Raw genomic sequence first — 18964 nt, 5'->3', positions numbered from 1 at the left:
AGGTACCACATATCTTCCCTTTGCTCTTTCTTGTGAGCAACTATTACCCTTTGGAATCATCTCTATTATTACTCAACTCAACAAGGAAGGTCATTATAACAAGAGACCAGAATTAAGACCTCAAATCAAACATCATGCTCTGATACTATGATACTTTAAGGTATCTGTCAGCTTTTGGCGTAAACTGTGGTACAAAGTTATTCATTTTTACCAGGTGGTTTGAATAAAAGAAAAAAATTCCACTGATGGTAGGAAAATAAAATTCTAACCTTCTCCAAGTTTAGACCTGATGACTTGGTTAGTAAAGACATGGAATCTAAGAAAGATGGTATACCTTTTTTAGGTACAAAAATCAGTATTTATGGAATATGTGTGTATTCAGTGTTCATCCATAACAAAGAATACAAAGTAATTAGTAAGCCACAGCTTCTAACACTGGTTTCACCCACTTCAGCAAATGCTTCCAAGATCTTCATGGCTAATTTAGCATCTTGCTTATAGGAGATAGGTAGGTGATATTTTCATTATAGGTAAGAAATAGGAGTCTAAGAAATTCATTACCTTTAATGCCTACTATGGACAGTTGCCAGGCATCATTGCCTTCCAAACCAATCAAGGATTCGAAGAGAACAATTTAAATGAGCAGAGCTTTAATTGGACTGGTATCTAAAAAAAGCTGCAAAAAATTTTTACACTTTCTGAATGGAAGAGCACTCCTTCTCCAGAAGCCTTCACAGTGTGTGTTACTCTTTTTTTTTTTTTTTTTTTTTAATGGAAATGTTTCCTGCCACATACCTGTTTAGGAGGTGAAAAGCCAAATTTAGCTTTCCTTTCGTACAGCCTGGCAATTAAGCTTTTGTGTTAGAGGAGAGTTTAGGATGTTCATTGTAATAATAGTTATCATCATGGAAAGGTTTTATTAAGTATTCAGGGCCTATTGGACAATATACATGTTACACACACACACACACACACAGAATCCATCTTTTCAGAGAACTCCTATCTTATATCTGTAAGATGAACATCACAAAGAAAATGCCCAGGGTTTGGTGCACACACTTGTGATATCAGTCCTCTCCACATAAAAAAGTTCATTGGTCTCCTCTTTCACAGATGTGGATTTGAGGCTCCAAGTAGTTAAGAGACCAGCCCACAGCCATAGAAGTGAGGGACAATAGTCATCTTTCTACCACACGTGTTTCATGTTATTTTTATGCATTTGAACAGGCTTGCCACAGGCAAAGCTGCAAAACTGGTGAAGATTGGCTTATTTGACTCCACCTCCTACTCTGGGCTCTTTATCTCTATACTGTTCACCTTCTTGCAGCTCTCATGACCCTTGTCTTCCATGATCTGCTTCTGCCTACCTCCCAGGTGTTGCTATGAGCCTTCATAGATACTCTCCCCTGCCCACCCACACCTGACATGTCGGTTCCTCAGAGTTCTGCCCTAAATCCTTCTCTTTCCTCACTGTACTCAGTATTCCTGAAGGATAGCTTTCATTCCCGTAGCTTCTGCTACCACCTACAGATTGATCTCACCCAAATTTGATATTCCCAGCTCAGACTTCTCTCCTATATGCTGTTGTTGCCTTGATAACCTGCCGGTACTCTATCCCCATAATGAGCTCATTGTATGCCCTTTGCTACATGTTTCTCCTCTTGCTTCCCCTATCTTACTCAGTGACACCCTCATCTATCCAGTTGTCCAAGCCAACAACAGCCTCAGAGACATCTTTGAGGTTTTCTTCTTTAACCACTCTTTTTATATAATCGACCTCCATATCTAGAGATTATGTTTAAGACCAAGAACGTGTCTGCCTACTTTTCCTTCAGTTCTCCTTGTCATTGCCCACTCTTGCTCCTTTATGGCTCACTCGAGAACTTGGGACTATAGGCATCTAGGTTTTTCCTAGCATTTCTCTACTCAACCTACTACTCACGGCATTCCGGTTTTCTGCTCCCACCTGAGAAACCTCATTCTCCTCATATCCAGGGAAATAAGGGGTGTCATGTTTAAACTGTTTTCTTCTCTCGCAAGCCCTCAAATCTGTACCTTATCATGTTCCGCGTCAACTTGCAAAGCTTGTCTGGTTTGATATCAGCCATCTCCTCAAAACCTCATCAAGGTAGGAGGATTTGGCAAGAGGGGCCAGGACAGCCAAGTGCTCAGTAACCCCTTCAGCCCCCTGGGGCTTGGCAGCTGCTGCACTGACTCAGCCATGTTCCCAGTTAAAATGGTTACAACATTTTTTCAAGAGCCTTTGTTCTTGGTTTGTTTGAGATGCATGTTATCTAGCCTTTAATGCAATCCAAAAGGAAGACAATAAACAAATAAATACAGTTAAGTCAGTGGTAGCACAAAATTACCTCCAGGTGAAATAATAAATGAAAAATCTTTGGCTCTTTGTGTCCAACGCCCATGATACATCTCCCTGTGCTTCGCTCTCAAAACTTGCCCCCGGGGGGTGGAGGTAGAGGTGGAGGGCGTGGAATTCTGTAGCAAAGTAGCAGAGTAAGAGACACGTGGAGCCTCACCCTTTTCTTCTGCCTTTCCTTTCTCTAAGTGGAGTCTTTTTGTTATCTTGAAGTAGATTGGGTTGATAAACTCATGGGGCTTTGAATTCACTTTTTTTTTTTTCCCAGTTTTTGATCCTTACACAGTCACAAGAGTCTAAACTAAAATTTTCAGTCAAATAGCACACATTCTTACACTGTTAGCACTGGAAGAAATCTTACAGATTACTTTATTCAACTCACTGAGTAAAATGAGGTAATAGTAAAATGAGGTAGGGAAACAAGAGGTCTGTGGTCACATGATGACTGGATATCAATTGACAAATAATAGTGTGTTGACTTCCTTCTTACTTAAGTCAATGCTTTTGCATCCTAAAAATAAAATTGGTTTGCACAGAAAGCACCAGGATGCAGTGGATAAGCAAGGATAGTTGAGTCAGACCAAGCAAGTCGTAGCTGTCTGATTCTAGCTCAGTCGCCTTAGTTAGATTAGTCTCAATTTTTCCATATGTAAAATAGATATAGAATTAACCATCTCATGGAGTTGTTATGAATGTTAAGTAAAAGTATGTATGTAAAATGTTAACATCGTGCATAGCATAGGATTTTTGTTTTTTTACTCAGAAAAAAGGAAGAAAAATAATAATATATTAACAGATTCACCAGCTATGTCTGAACTTTAAGGGGAAAGAAATTAAAGACACAGCTCTTGGCTTTAAGGTGTACTGAAAAAAGTGAAGATATAAACACATCATTTAACCTTTCTTCCCCACCTTTAGATTTTCACTGGTACAAAATGCAAATTAGGGAGCTAGCCACCTTACCCCAAGGATTAGCCAAAAACCAGGATGACTCATCCATGTAATCACAGCTTAAAAGAGAATTTTTAGGTTTTTTAGTTAATAACATATACACACTCTAAGCAATGATTATACGATGAGTGATATGATCTGCCAATCACATAAAATGAGTGCCCAGTTTATATAGAGAGTATGTTCATCAGGGAAAAGGTATGCTGGAGGCGGAGGGAGATAAACAGGGCAAAGCCTCTTAGACAAGACCAAATGGGCTGTGGGCTGAAAGTTGCAGGAAAGGAGGGACCTGATTTAATAGCGAAAGGGCATTTATGTGTGGGAGAAATTATTACATAGATTAAGGTTAAGCAATTTGTTTCCTTGACAGTGGATGAAATATTTTCAGTTTAAATGCCCTAAAAACTATTGTGTAACCAGAGGTTTGTCTTCTATCTTCCCTTATCTTTCCAATCAGCACACTTCAACAATTACACCCTTTGCTCCAAGGCACTCCCACCCTTAAGATCTCTCCCATAAATCAGGGAGTCGCTTTAAATATGTGCTTTACCACCTTCTGTTGCAATAGGACATACCAACAGCACATAATCTCCACGTGGTGTTTTTCCGGAGCTGGAGTCAAAACCAATTTAAATATCTACTTTCCCCCAGTCTGCCTTTCGGCATAAGATATAGCAAAAGAAAGAAAAACAAAAAAAAGGAGGTTTGTTTGTTTGTTTGTTTCTTACAAAGTTGACAAGGGAAGAAAGTAGTAATAGCAAAAATAGAAGGGTGCCTTTAGATTGCAGATAAGGACTATTATTAGAAGACTGTGTGTGTGTGTGTGTGTGTGTGTGTGTGCGTGCGCTTAAAATAAATACAAATTTAGGTATAAGAAAACAGTTTGGCCACCAGTGGACATTAAAAAAGAACAGCTGACTTTTTAGTATATTTCTCACTTTAGAGCTAGAGGTATTACCTAGTTTACTGGTTTTCCAACCACATTCTGGTGAGCCCAGATGTTTCACAGAGGGGGTTAGCAAATTGACCGCCCCACCCCCACGCATGTGCGCACGCACACACATGTTTGATTTGTAGGCTGACTCACTAACAAACAAGAAGGATGCATCTTGGAAAGCGCTTGTGACTTTAAAAATGCAATCATTTTAAGTCAAATGTGTTCTTTTTTTTTTTTTAATATATGAAGTTTATTGTCAAATTGGTTTCCATACAACACCCAGTGCTCCTCCCAAAAGGTGCCCTCCTCAATACCCATCACCCACCCTCCCCGCCCTCCCACCCCCCATCAACCCTCAGTTTGTTCTCAGTTTTTAAGAGTCTCTTATGCTTAAGTCAAATGTGTTCTCAAGAAAGCAGTGACTTTGGAGGCGTCTGGGTGGCTCAATTGGTTAAGCATCCGACTTGGGCTCAGGGTGGTGATCTCATGGTTTGTGAGTTCCAACCCCATGTTGGGCTCCGTGCTCATAGCGCAGAGCCTGGATCCTGCTTCAGATTCTGTCTCCTTCTCTCTGTGCCCCTGCCTGCTCGTGCTCTCTCTCTCTCTCAAAAATAAATAAACATTAAAAAGAAAGAAAGAAAGAAAGAAAGAAAGAAAGAAAGAAAGAAAGAAAGAAAGAAAGAAAGAAAGAAAGCAGTGACTTTAAAAAAGCATTTGTTTCTAGGCAAATATGATAAGAGTCCCTTGTGCCAGTTCTAGGCAGCCAACACCCAGGGAACTCACACGAGGGGCCGCTTATTTGCAGGAAGAATAATTGGAATTGACATGCTATCTTCTGGTGACACTCAGCTCCAGCCCACTTCTCATCAGACTCCCCATATTCTCACCTTATCCCTATATCTTCCCTCTGAACCACTAACCGACATTTCTCTGATAATCACAAATTATTGACCTGAGGCACAAGTGATGCCCTAACACAAGTGATTTCTCAGAGCAGGTGTACAAACGCCATGTCCCAAATGGGAGCGATGATGGAGCACCTTGTGGGGCCACTCACTGGTGACTCTGTATTACTTACACCAATTCGCAGTCCCATGGTGTACTGCTGTAACAATTTCTGGTAGCCTGCATTCTCATTGACAGACAAGATTTTTTTTTAAGCTTATTTTTATTTATTTTGATAGAGATATAGAGAGCAAGTAGCGGAGGGGCAGAGAGAGAGGGAGACAGAATCCCAAGCAGGCTCTGTGCTGTCAGGACAGAGCCGGATGGGAGGCTCAAACTCATTAACCGTGACATCATGATTTGAGCTGAAGTCAAGATTTAGACACCTAGCTGTCTGAGCCACCCAGGTGCCCGACCAACAAGGTCTTTTGAACAGGGATGTGTTAATAAAGCATCTAAGCACACAGTTAAATACACATGAATGAAGAACTGCTTATTTGAGAGTTACTAATATTTAGTTTATGACAACAGTTGCTACTTCATTAAATATTCCAGAAGCTATTGATTTATAGTAACCATTTCTTCATATGGATAAAGAAAGTAAAGGCCAAGGAGCTGAAGTGAATTTCTCAAAGTCACACAGGTTGTAAATACTGGAGTTGGCACTAAGGCTCCTCGTATTTGGCTACGTGTTGAGAAGCCCCCACGCTTTCAGAGTCACAGCATCGCAGAATGTCGGAGTGATGAGGGATACTAGCATCCATTTAGTCTGTGATATTCTAAAAAAGAGATGAATGATAGAAGCATTCTTGAGTTATAGAATTCTAGGATTCAGTTCAGCTTGATTCGAGAATTCTGGTGCTACCTACCTCTGCGGGTATTAGCCTCTTTAGACTTCTGTCTTCTCAAAAAATGAGTTTGCAGGAGCTAATTATTCTGACTATCAATTTTAACGGACTAATAGCAGTTGTTTTTGGTAATGGTAGCCCATGAACCCTTCGAGAACCTTCTCTCCCTCAACCTCAGTCACTTGCTGTGGGTCATCTGCCTGAAAATGAAGCCACATAAAAGAAAGAAGACCTGCAAGATGGAGACAGAGAGCCTTAATGTCATCGACTGAGACTGTGGATTCGTTATAATTAGCCAGGAGAGTCCCTCTTTTTTGTTTAAACTAGTTTGGGTTAAATTTTGGTCACAAACTTTAAAAAATATGAGACAAAATCCTTGGAGCATCTCAGCATGAAAACTGTACAGCTTTGTGAAGAAGGAATCAGCAAGAAGAAATGTGCTTAGAAATATAGAGGAAAATATGAAATAAACTTAAAAAAATTTTTTTTAACATTTATTTATTTTTGAGAGAGAAAGAGACAGCATGAGCAGGGGTAGGGCCAGAGAGAGAGAGGGAGATACAGAACCCGAAGCAGGCTCCAGGCTCTAGGCTCTGAGCTGTCAGCACAGAGCCTGACGTGGGGCTCTAAGCTCACGAACCATGAGATCATGACCTGAACTGAAGTCAGACAATTAAAAGACTGAGCCACCCAGGCACCCCTGAAATAAACTTTTTAAAGAATAGTATCTTTAAGCGCTCTCTGAACATTTTTTATTGTTTTTATTCCTTGAAGACACCAATAGCAAGCTATAGAACTTTGGAAATGAGGCCCTACTTTTTAAGAGAGTCTCCTTATATCAGGTGTATATGCTTTTGCCCTGAACCATTAGAATAAGAAAAGGAATAAAGGAGCAGGGAAGGGCATGGCACCATATTTTTAGCAGCTTTATAAATGTATGTATTAGATTTATTCAATTAATAGTTGTCTTAACAGGTTGGACGATTTTATCATTAACTCGAGGTTTCATTCATTTATAATACCATTCCCTCATTAAATATTCTCTAAGAGGATTTCAGTTGAGTATTTAAAATGAGGCACCATAAATCTTTTCTCTTTAATGAATTTATTCCTTTTTAAGGAATTAATTAAAATCAGTTGTAGACGAGAGATATGCTGTAAATGAATAAAGTAGCGTCCAGGCAAAGGTTAAAGAGTAGCTGTCGTTAAATGAAATGAAGCACATTCTGAAGGCAGCTTGTTAATGGAGAATTTTCATACTTAACATGCACCAACAAGAAGTTCAATACTCAGAGAAATTATACTCATCTGAGATTACTGTGCCCTTCCCTTTTTCCCTCCCTCTTTCCTTCCTTTCTTTCTTCCTTCCTTCTATCCCTCCTTTTAAATACATAAAATTGGCTTCATTCCTGTTCTGAAACACACCTCTGCTTTTATCAGGAACCTGGACACGCTGGGATACCAAATTGTCATAATTCTCTTGCTTCAGTTCTGAGGCTTCATACTTAGACGTGGAAAAGAAGGTAAAGAAAACAGGAGACACAAGAATAGTGAGAGAGCTGAACTTTCAAAGTAGGGGAAACATCCTTTTAAATTTAATTCACAAACTGGGAATGGAAATGTCATTGCCTCACTCAGAGGGTTAATCACTTTCTAATTTGAACTGGCAAATTTTATAATGACACTGTGAAATTAGCAGCATTTTATTGTGTTAATTATCTGCAGGACACTACATCATTACTTCTAATAAATGTAAATGAGATTGTGTCTCCTAGGACAATATACAGACAAGGTGAATTTTTATTGGCTATTTACAGGATTCCAGCACAGTCTTTCTTCTTTTTTTTTCCCTTATAAAATACTTTCAGTGTTGGCTTACCTTGCCAATTTCCCTGTATTTTATTTAATATAATATTGTAAAGGTCATTAAAGTTCTCCTTAGCTCACTTGAACTCATTTTCACTCAAAGCGGTGGTGATTATTAAAAACCATGTCAAGTGTCAACCAAGACTGAGCACCATAATCATATCTGAGAGTAGTAAAAAATTTCTTTTTATTAAAAAAAAAATTTAAGTTCATTTACTTTTGAGAGAGAGAGCACACACAAGCAGGGGAGGGGCAGAGAGAGAGGGAGACACAGAATCCAAAGCAGGCTCCAGGCTCTGAGCTGTCAGCACAGAGCCTGACGTGGGACTCGAACTCATGAACTATGAGATCATGACCAGAGCTGAAGTTGGACACTTAACCGACTGAGCCACTCAGGCGTCCCTCAGTCTTTCCTTTTAAAGGTATTTAAAAACATGTTACCATTCACCCACTTGATTCAACTGTGTATCTACAGATACAATTCTGCAATGGCATGAACTAGCAAAATGTTAAGGTCAATGGTAAAAAGGAAATAAAGTTGTATTTTTTTCTGAATCATTCAGTAAATACAGAAATTAACAAATAAACAGCACTGTGCCAGTCAACGTTGATAAATACGGTTAGAGACCTACTCTGAGCTAGTCAACACATAAGACTGCAGAGGGTATGAAGGAGAGAACAGGCAGTTCTTAGCCTAAAAAAGTAACAAACTAAGAGAGAGAGAAGGAAAACAAATATAGAGAGGTAAGTAACAAAATATAGAGATAAGTAAGAGATAAGTCTTTCTTATAGAGATAAGATATATATGACCCAATAACCCATATAATGACCCACATAACATAATATGACCCAAATAAGGAGATACTAAGATTCAAAGGCAAGGGATCTTGGTTGCATGCTAATTATGTGTATCAAAAAGAAGGAGATGCCATTTAAGAGGAAACTTGAACAGAAAAATTAGATTTTGATAGCCTGAGATAAGGAGAGGGCACAGTGATAATGAGTGATAATTAGTTCAACAGTAATAATAGCTACCAATTGAACAACTACAATGTGCTAACACATTCTATACATTAACACTCATTATCCTAATAGCCTTGCAATACAGATATGATTCCTATTTTATAGATGATGAAATCAGGACAAGAACATTAAATAATACATCCAAGATCACATAGACAACAAGCAGACAAGTCAAAATTCTAGGCCATTTCTGTTTAATGTAAAATCTTGTACTGTTTTCAGTGTAGAATGCTGCATCTAAAAGCAAAATTTGTCAACAGATATTTTCACAATGGGTCACCACCTAGTGGGATACCATAGTTCTGAGAATAAATCAGAAACAAAGCTCTGTCTCTTTCTTGTTTGATAAAAAATATTTATTTAGTTTGAGGGAGAGAGAGTGGGGTATGGGCAGAGAGAGAGGGAGAAAGAAAATTCCAAGCAGACCCTCACAGGGCCTGGCACCAGGCTAGAAATCACAAACCATGAGATCATGACCTCAGCCCAAATCAAGAGTCAGACACTCAACTGACTGAGCCATGCAGGCACCCCTCTTTCTCTCTCTGATCTCCAGATTTCTCATATTTAAAAAAGGGAGAACCTATATAGATTTAAGGTGAGGATCATATCAGGTAAGGAATGTGAGCACTTAGCATTGTATCTGGCATTCATTAAAAGTCATAGTTATTTCTTGTTGTCATAATTGTAAATGAAGTCAATGTTCTCTCACAGAATTAGTTTCGTTCTTCATTTCAGTTAGTAACTGCCTACCTTCCAACCATTTCATCTTTTTTTTTTTCTTTCTGGCATTTTATACATAGAGTGAGGATCAAAAGTAAATGATGGATCTGAACTAGGCTGCTATTTTCAGGTTAACTTTTGCAAACTTAAATGAAAGAAGAAATTTGAAACTCACAACTGAAATTTACCTTTAGTGTGCTCAAACAAGCAAGAAATATATAGCCAGTACCCATAGTGTTCAGTGCCATTCTAGATCACTGGCTCTACAGAGAGAAGAGAACATGGCTCCTGCCATCAAGGACTATTTAGTTGGTAAGATAAGACAAGCATGCAAACAACAGGGAGAAGTAATAGGAACTGGGTTATAATTAATGGCTTAATTATGAAACATAAACCAGGATAATTATAGGAAGTCAGAAGAAGGTAGACTACAAGGGAGAGGCATAGTCCCCTAATGGAATTACACCTCGCATGATGAAAATAAGATTCGATGGACTGCATGGAAGCCCATGTGGATTATGTTTGCCTGAGCTTTATTACCACAGCAATCTAACTATCTTCATTGTGAAATTATTGGAATACATTATCTCTTACTTCAGAATGAAGCTATACTGAGGAGTTGAGGAAGGGGTTTGGACTCCAGTTAAATATGACTGGGATCATTACAGAATCAAAAGTGCTGTACTAATAAGACCCAACAATTCTATAGGTAGGAAAGTTGCTTTTTATATGCGAAAGAGACATGTAATTAAAATATTACTAATGTTAAAGTGGGTATAATGGCTTATATTATAAAGGTCCTTTTCCAGTAAAACTAAGCAGTATTCTCATTTTTTTTTTTCAGATTAATACCCAGCAGTGGAATGGCTGGATCATGGTAGGTCAATTTTAAATTTTTTGAGCAACCTCCATTCAGTTTTCCATTAATGGCTGCACCAGTTTACATTCCTGCCAATAGTACGTGAGGGTTCCCATTTCTCCATATCCTCTCCAGCATATGCTATGTCTTGTCTTTTTGATAACAGCCATTCAGACAGATATGAGGTGATATTTCGTTGTGATTTTGATTTGAATTCTCCTGATAATTCGTGATGTTGAAGATCTTTTCATGTGCCTCTCAGCCATCTGTATGTCTGTCTTGGGGAAAATGTCTATCTAGAACCTCTGCCAATTTTTTAATTAGATTGTTTGTTTTTTGCTATTGAGTTGTTTTGAATTCTTTATATATTTTGATTATTTAACCCCTTGTTGGATATATGATTTGAAAATATTTTCTCCCATTCATAGATTGCCTTTTCATTTTGTAGATGACTTCCTTGGTGGTACAGGAGCTTTTCAGTTTGATATATTTCCACTTGTTTATCTTTGCTTTTGGAGTCAGATCTAAAAATTTAATGTTAAGATTGATGTCAAGGAACTTGTTGTCTATATTTTCTTCTGAGGTTTTTATAGTTTCAAGTCTTATATTCAAGGCTTTAATCCATTTTGAGGTTTTTTTTATGATATAAGATAGTAATCTAGTTTTATTATTTTGCATGTGGCTGTCTGGCTTTCCCAAACCATTAACTGAAAAGATTCTCCTTTTCCATTGTATATTCTTGGCTCCGTCATAAGTTAATTGACATATATGTATGGGTTTATTTCTGGGCTCACTGTTATGTTAGATTGATCTCCATGTCTGTTTTTATGCCAATACCATACTGTTTTGATTACTATATGTATATAGGATAGTTTGAAATCAGGTAACCTAATACCTCCAGCCTTGTCTTTCTCAAGATTGTTTTGTTTATTCAGGATCTTTTGTGGTTCCATACAAATTTTAGAATTATTTTTTTCTAGTTCTGTAAAAAGGGCCATTAGAATTTTGATAAGGATCACACTGCCTTATAAATTGCTTGGATAGTATGGATATTTTAACTATATTAATTCCTCTAACCCATGAGCACAGAATATCTTTCCATTCATTTGTGTCGTCTTCAATTTCTTTCATCAATTTCTTAAAGTTTTCGATGGTATTATAAAAAAAATCAAAAACACTAATTCAAAAAGATATACACACCCCTAATGTTTATCACAATATTGTATACAATAGTCAAGATATGGAAACAACCCAAGTGTCCATTGATGGATGAATGGCTAATGAATATGTGACACACACACATACACACACACACACACACACACACACACACACAGTGGCATACTACTCAGCCATAAAGAAGGACATCTTGTCACTATGACAGCATTGATGGACCTTAAGGTTATTATGCTAAGTGAAATAAGTCAGACAGAAAAAGACAAATACCGTATGATTTCACTTATATGTGGAATCTACATAAACAAAATAAATACAAAAAAACACAACTCATAGGTATAGATAATTAGTGGTTATCAGAGAGGAAGGGGGTTGGTGAGTGAGAGAAAAAAGTGAAGGGGGTCAATTATACAGTGTTGGATGGTAATTAGACTTATTGTGGTGATCAATTTGTAGTGTATACAAACATTACGTTATTATAATTGTATATTTGAAACTAATATAATGCTATATACCGATTCTACCTCAATTTTTTTTAAAAAAAGTAAAGAAAACACAGAAGGAAATCTTTGTGATCTTGGATTAGGCAATAGCTTCTGAGATATGACACAAATGACACAAGCAACCAAAGAAAATATCAGATAAATTAATCTTTATCAAAATTTTAAACTTTTGTACACTAAAGGAAACCACGCAGACAGTGAAAAAACAACCTGTAAGATGGGAGAAAATATTTGCAAATCTTAATCTGATGAGGACTGAGGATCCAGAATAAATAAAGAACTCATAATTCAACAATAAAAACACATAACCCAGTTAAAAACCAGAGGATTTGAGTAGACATTTCCCCAAAGAAGAAATACAAATGTTCAATAAGCACATGGAAAGAGGCTCAGCATCAAGACATGTTAGGGAAACACAAATCAAAACCACAATGAGACACCAGCTGACATCCACTGTCACGCTATACTAAAAAAAAGACCAACAATAACAAGTGTTGGTAAACATGTGGACGAATTAGAACCCTCACACATTTCTGGTGATAATGCAAAATGTGCAGCTGCTTTGGAGAAGAGTCTGGCAGTTCCCCAAAGAGTTAAACATAAAGTTACCATGTGACCTACCAATTCTCCCGGGTATATAACCGAGAGAATTGAAAAGAAATGTTTACACAAAGACGTGTACATGAATGTTGACAGCAGCATTATTTATAATAGCCAAGAAGCAGGAACAGTGAGAATGTCCGTCAACTGATGAATGGATACACAAAATGTGTCGTTTCTATACAGCAGAATATTATTCAGCCTCAAAATGGAATAAATTTATTGATACATGCTACAACATGGATGGACCTTGAAAACATTAGGCTAAGTGAAAGAAGCCACACAAAAAGGCACATATTATGGGATTCCATTTGTATGAAATGTCTTGAATAGACAAATCCGGAGAGGTAGGAAGTAGACTAGCATTTGCCAGTGGCTGGAGGAAAAGGTGAGAGGGTAATAATGATGGGTACAATGTTTCTTATTGGGGTGATGAAAATATTCTAGAGTTAGCCCAGTTTTCCAAAGTCCTTGTTCAAATCAATGAATGAATAAATGAAATAAAGAATGACAAATTATTTCTCTTTAAATGTGAGTAGAATATTTTTATGTTTTTGTGTTCTCCTACTCACATGTAGTTGCACAGCATTAGAAAATATAAGCCACTGAATTGTGTACTTTAAAAGGGCAAAAATGAATTATACCTCAATTTTTAAAAGTACTAAAGCAAACAAACAAACAAACAAACAAACAAACCCTGAACGGTGGGTGGGAATGAGTAGGAGAACACAAAAACATAAAAATTTTCTACTCAAATTTAAAGAGAAATAATTTGTCCTCCTTTATGTCATTTATTCATTCATTGATTTGAACCAGGACTTTGGAAAACTGAGCTATCTACTAAAGCATTATTTAAAAAAATATAACCAGTTGGGGGCGCCTGGGTGGCTCAGTCCCTTGAGCGTCTGACTTCAGCTCTGGTCACGATCTCGCAGTTCGTGAGTTCGAGCCCCACATTGGGCTCTGTGCTGACAGCTCAGAGCCTGGAGCCTGCTTCGGATTCTGTGTCTCCCTCTTTCTCTGCTCCTCCCCTGCTCACATGCTGTCTCTCTCTCAAAAATAAAGATTAAATATATATATAAAACCAGTTGTAGGATAGAAAGCAAAATGTATATTTTCCAACTTACTAGGTAAAAATAATGCAGGGAAGTAGATCATAAGGTGTAATAATTGGAGCACAAATTAGCATGTCAATTGACAAAATAATAAGATATGTTCCCAAGTCTGTATGTAAAGACAATGACTCTCAGAAATCAAAACATAATAACAGATGTATAACCAACATGTTAATTGACAAAAAGGTATCAGGAAGGTTGAAGGTCCCCATGTAAAGACAATTCTAGGATTAGGTAAAAAATCCAACTATATACAGTCAATAAGAGACATACATAAAACAAAATGATTGAGCAATGTTAGGAGGATGGCTGGGCAAATGCAAACAAAAAGGAAGCATGAGTGATGGCATTTATTTAAATTAAAATAAAATCCAAACCATGAGGCATTGGTGAGTATAGTCCTATTATGCTGATAAAGAGTAAAATCTACAATGAAGATATAAGTGTCATGGATTTGTATGTGCCTAACTACATATGATCACAAGGTATGGAACAATTGTTTTTAAATATTTTTCAAAGTTGACAGTTCAGCAAAACAAACAGATTACTCTTTGCCTCAGTAATTCTAGGGAATGTTATTACATCATTTCAATGAAATGTTATTTAAATAAAAATATCAAGTTACAAAAGGATATATTCAGTGTATGGCAGAGACTGATTAATGGTTCAGCATACTTATTTTCTTTCTTCCTGGCTGCACAGATAAATGATATTTCCCAGCCTCCCTTGCACGTGGATGGGCCACGTAGATTGAGTTCTAGCCAATGGAATGTGAATGGAAGTCATCCATGCCACTTCTCCACCTGTCCCTTAACACCTCACCCCTCTCCCCCGCCCCGCACCACATGCAATTGCCCATTCCTCCCCTTCACTCATCTAGCTCTTGTCTTGCAGGAGATGGGGCAGAAGCTAATACAACCGTCGTATTCCTTACTCTGACAAAGATGTCTCTTCACCATGCCAATACGACCACAGTTCACTTCTACCTAAAGCCCATCAGAAAGAGTGGTCTGGCCTTTTGAGGCCTTCATGATCTGTCTCCTCTAACTCCACCTCCTGCCTGGTTCTTCTTTTTGTTCTTCTGTAGAAATATCAATACATTGGAAGCTCTGTTATAAAGGCTACAGAGCCACAAGATGGAAGTAGTCTGGGTCTGTCATCTTGCTGATCAGAAACACCTATTGTACAGATAAGCGAGACCTACACTTCTATGGTGTTTACACCATTATACCGCAGTTGGGTTTTACAGCAGCTTGCATTACTTGAACTTAATACAAAAATCATAATTTGTGGGAGGGGACGGTGGGGGGGAGAATTAGTATGTGGTTGTCTATGTTTTCATACATATCATACTTTGTCACAATTATTTGCTCCCATACCCTCTGGATGTATTTTTAATTATATGCAAATAAAAATTAATTGTGTTTATCTCTGGGTGACAGGATTAGAAAGGAATTCTGTTTTGAGATGTACTCTTATTTTCCATATTTTCTATAAGGGACTTGCTTTGCTTTTATGATCACAAAATATTAAGCTTATTAATTTTTAAATAAGGGAAAAAGCAATCTCCTTTCTCAGAGATCTTAGAAGTGCAGAGACAAGCTCCTTGTACATTAATGACTTGTGAGGAAACGTACATGTCTTAAGAGCTTTTAAGAGCTTACTAATCACGGAAAGGACTAGTCATCCTTTCATTTATTCATCAAACATTTATTGAATACCAATTATTTGTCCAGCACTAGGCCAGGCACTAGAGATACAATGATATAGTATATTTGCCTTTGCCTTCACAGCGAAGGCTAAGTTTTTACATTCTCCATTCATAATCTATTGTGAGAGATGGTTCTATGAACAAATTATAGTATGGTAAAATGACTGTAACAGTGTTAGGCTAGTGATAGACTAGAAAAGAGAATAATTGACTCTGTTTTAGTAGTCAGGGGGATTCTCACAAGAGGAGGCTGTTGAGCTGGATTTTGAAGAATAGATGTGTCTGCCAAGTGGATAAGCAGCGGAAGCATTCTAGAAGAGATGCTAACACGTGCAGGGAGCATGGCACCTTTGCAGACACCATGTCAATAGCTTGGTTGGCAGAGGTGCAGCTCCATAGAGGAGAACTGTGGCAGGAGGTGGAGGTAGAGGAGACAGGTCGCCGAGGCTTCGAAAGGCCAGACTATTGTTTGTAATGGGCTCAAAGTAGAAGTGAAATGTGGTCATACTGGCATGGTAGAGACGTCTTTGTCAGAGTATGAAATGCAATGGTTGTATTAGCTTCTGCCCCATCTCCTGCAAGACAAGAGCTAGATAAGTGGAGGGGAAGAATCAGACCTCTGGGCATTTCCCAGAGAGCCTTCTCAGGCTTTACCTGACTTGATGGTACAATGTCACCAACCCCTGCACCTTGGGAAACCAAATGGACTCAGTTGGTTCATGGCATATACCAACGTTTATTCCCCAACATTTATTTCCCCATTTCTACCTACCTAGAGAATGCCTAACTGCTCAGGTAGCCCTTCCTGCAAAGTCAGGACAACCTGCAAATGACTGAAGCTGATCTTGAGCTGCTTTTCCCGCACCTGAAATATGAGCCAGTTTTAAAGATATGTCTAGCGCACTGGGCACGTGTTTTACAAAGTGTTCACATGTTTTGAGGGCAGTTAAACATTGGCTTGTTTGCAGCTGTGCACTTTGAACATCCCAATACTGATACTCAGCATTGCCACCATGTCTTCTCACCCATTAATGCCAATGCTGTAATGACTTGCCATCTTGCTTCTTTCCCACTCACCATCCAACAGATTAGAATGCAAATCCCTTTTCTCTCTGCACAGCCCACTTAAATCCTGAATATGCAAATTTGAGGGGAAAACAAACAAATTAGTAGTGAACAATAAAGGTGCATTTTGTTGTTACAGTATAGTAACTATTTATACATATCATATTTCTGGCTTTCATTGTGTATTATCATAAAGTCAAGTACGTGCTCCCACGGTTAAAGCTAATCTAGGTAAAAGTATTAGTTTCCTAGGTTGGATATAACAAATCACCACCAATCTGAGGGCTTAAAACAAGAGAAATTTATTTACTCCTCTGGTCTGGAAGCGGAAGTCTAGAATCAAGGTGTTGGCAGGTCAGTACTCCATCTAGAGGCTCTGGGGGATGCTCCCTTCCATGCTTCGTAGCTTCTAGTGGCTGCCAGCAGTGCTGGGGGTTCCTTGACTTGTGGCTACATCGCTCCAATCTCTACCTCGGTCTTCACATCACCTTCTCTTCTCTGTGGGTGTTTTAGAAGGACACTTGTCGTTGGATTTAGTGCCAACCCAGGAATTCCACGACGATCACATCTCAAGATCCTTAATTTCATTACACGTGCAAAGAGTCTTTTTCCAAATAAGGTCACATTCACAGGTTTTGAGAGTAGGATATGGACATATCTCTTAAGGGGGCCACCATTCAACTCACCACGGAGTTCAGAGAGTTAGAACCTAGAAACAGTGCATACAACTAGACACAGTATATGAATCCATTACTGGTTAGTGTACTTCTAAACTCTTTGAGGGCAGGAATTATGTTTTATGCCTCCTACAGCAACGAGGACTTTGCAGATCACAGAGTGGAGGTTCAACAAAACCAACGCTTTGCTTTGGGATTCAACAGTAGCGTAGATTGAATTCATTGCAACAGAGGATGCAGATAAACATCCCAACTCCTGCGCCTTCTGAGAGTTTAGTTTCAGTGCATTCATCTTCTCTCAAAAAGCAGTTCTCCACATGTTAGCAGGAAGTTTTATGTGCATTCAAGAAAGTGCCTTCCATGACCCACCTATTAATTATGTTATATAGAGAAACACTGTTTCACATTGTTCTTTGCTCAGAGTTGTCTTGTGAAATGTGCTGACTTTTTCCTAGGGTCACCAGTCTGCTGGTGTGAAGGGCCAAAACTTGCAGGCACTAAAAGAAACTCTTTTCTTGAAAACTAGTTGCAACTGAAATGCACAACTTGATGCAAGAGTCCCTCTTACACACACACACACACACACACACACACACACACAGCACTCCTCTCTCTGTTAATGACACTCGTGGTTGATTTATTGATTGCCTGTAACACCACTGGCTTTTCTCAAAGCACTTGTGATCTTCCCAGTTGTAAGTGCCACCCCCAGTGGAAAGTTGCCCCAAACCAGGATGTTTTGATTGCTGTTTGACTTCCCCAACTTGGCTAGTAAGGGCTGAACCTTCTCAGCTTCCCTGGAATAAGCTCCTCAAGCCTTTTCCCTCCAAAGCATCTGTAAACAGTTGAAGGTCATGATTGTTCACTCTGCAAGATCGATATGCCATTAAATTGTGACAAAAAGGACTGCCAGACCATTAAGGCCTCCCTCATACCCTCAGTAATCCTGATAAAGTGATGAGCTGTTTTAACCTCTCTGGCTCCCATTGCTAACTACGTAGAATACTCCTAACTGCTGAGATAACCCTTTCTGCAAAGTCAGGACGACCCACAAATGACTGACACTGATTTTGAGCTCCTCTGTACATTTTTCTTGCTATTGTGAAGTCACTTTTTTTTTATTTAATCTTTTTTTCCTCTGTCCACACCGTCTAAAGTCTAGTGTTATTCTCAAAACTATTTTGGTTCAACACTGTTTTGTTCTAGGGTGAACCAGTTTCCTAAAAGCCTCATCATGTAGATGGATAGGCCAATTTCCTAATGTTTGAGAGACAAAAGTAGAAATATTCATGGGGTCTGAAAATGGGACAGGGCTCGCTCACCTTAAATACAGGGGATTTGCCTAAATGGGATGGATCCTAGACATGTGATGAACTCATAGTAGTGAATTATGTTGAATTTCTCTCCTGTTTTATCAGCCAGCAGTAAAAGATGAGTAGAAAAGGAGAGAGTTTTGATAAAATAAGAAAAAAACACCTCTGTGTACTGAAAATAATTTTAAAGGATGTAAGCATTCTGGAAACTATCTTAAAATTAAATGTAAACCCACCAAGTCGTGCTCAACATTTCATGATGAGCTCATTTATTATTT

The 18964-nt window shown here is 38.4% G+C and overlaps 1 long non-coding RNA gene across 1 annotated transcript in view; it reads left to right on the top strand.

Moving 5' to 3' along the window:
* Positions 1–18964, top strand: part of LOC128312227 (uncharacterized) — a 692739-nt gene that overhangs the window by 422282 nt on the left and 251493 nt on the right. Inside the window, exon 4 of the long non-coding RNA XR_008291241.1 lies at positions 10512–10544. This is a non-coding gene — a long non-coding RNA (uncharacterized LOC128312227). The remainder of the gene's footprint in view (positions 1–10511; positions 10545–18964) is intronic.

The sequence above is a fragment of the Acinonyx jubatus genome, chromosome D4 (assembly GCF_027475565.1).
Source record: "Acinonyx jubatus isolate Ajub_Pintada_27869175 chromosome D4, VMU_Ajub_asm_v1.0, whole genome shotgun sequence".
Taxonomy (NCBI): domain Eukaryota; kingdom Metazoa; phylum Chordata; class Mammalia; order Carnivora; family Felidae; genus Acinonyx; species Acinonyx jubatus.
This window is presented reverse-complemented; position numbering and strand designations above follow the sequence as displayed.